The following is a 644-nucleotide window of genomic DNA, read 5'->3' as shown; positions in this document are numbered from 1 at the left end:
CTGGTCCTCTGGTTGGTCCTGATGAGTTGGGCGAGGTCCCCTTCAGGCTAGTATCACTGTCCCATTGGCTCTGAGTAGAGTTCTTTGTCTTCAGAAATGTTCAGCTAAAACAGGAGTTTAGGTGTGTGCGTAGATGTTCCTATTTTGACATATCTGTGTGTCTCTGTGAAATGTTCAGCTAAAACAGGAGATTTTGTGTGTGCGTAGACGTTCCTGTTTTATCAGTTTTTATGAAAGGTTTGCCTCAGCCCTCTGTCCTTGGGTGTGTGTGTGTCTCAGTATCTCGTGAAATGCAGAACCAAGCACCCTTTTCTTATCAGTGTTTATGAAAGGTCTGTGCCAGCCCTCTGTCCTTGGGTGTGTGTGGGTCTCAGTATCTGCTTATGAGTTTGTGAGAAACCCTGTTTTGAAAGAAGTTAGTTATAACAACGTAATAGCAATATGCTTGTGTTATTTTAAATGGTATTTATTACACTACTAACTAGGCTCTCTCGACCATCGATACTAGTGTGCTGCACATTCGAGATAGATTCCTCTACCGTGTGGCTCTACGCCCCGAACCATCTTTCCGCTTGTTACTAAGGAGACATAACTTGGGGTGTGTTCGTAAATTCACTTTGGAGAGCTGAAGTGCGCTCGGGGCG

This window comes from Salvelinus alpinus, chromosome 1 (genome assembly GCF_045679555.1).
Source record: "Salvelinus alpinus chromosome 1, SLU_Salpinus.1, whole genome shotgun sequence".
NCBI lineage: Eukaryota > Metazoa > Chordata > Actinopteri > Salmoniformes > Salmonidae > Salvelinus > Salvelinus alpinus.
This window is presented reverse-complemented; position numbering follows the sequence as displayed.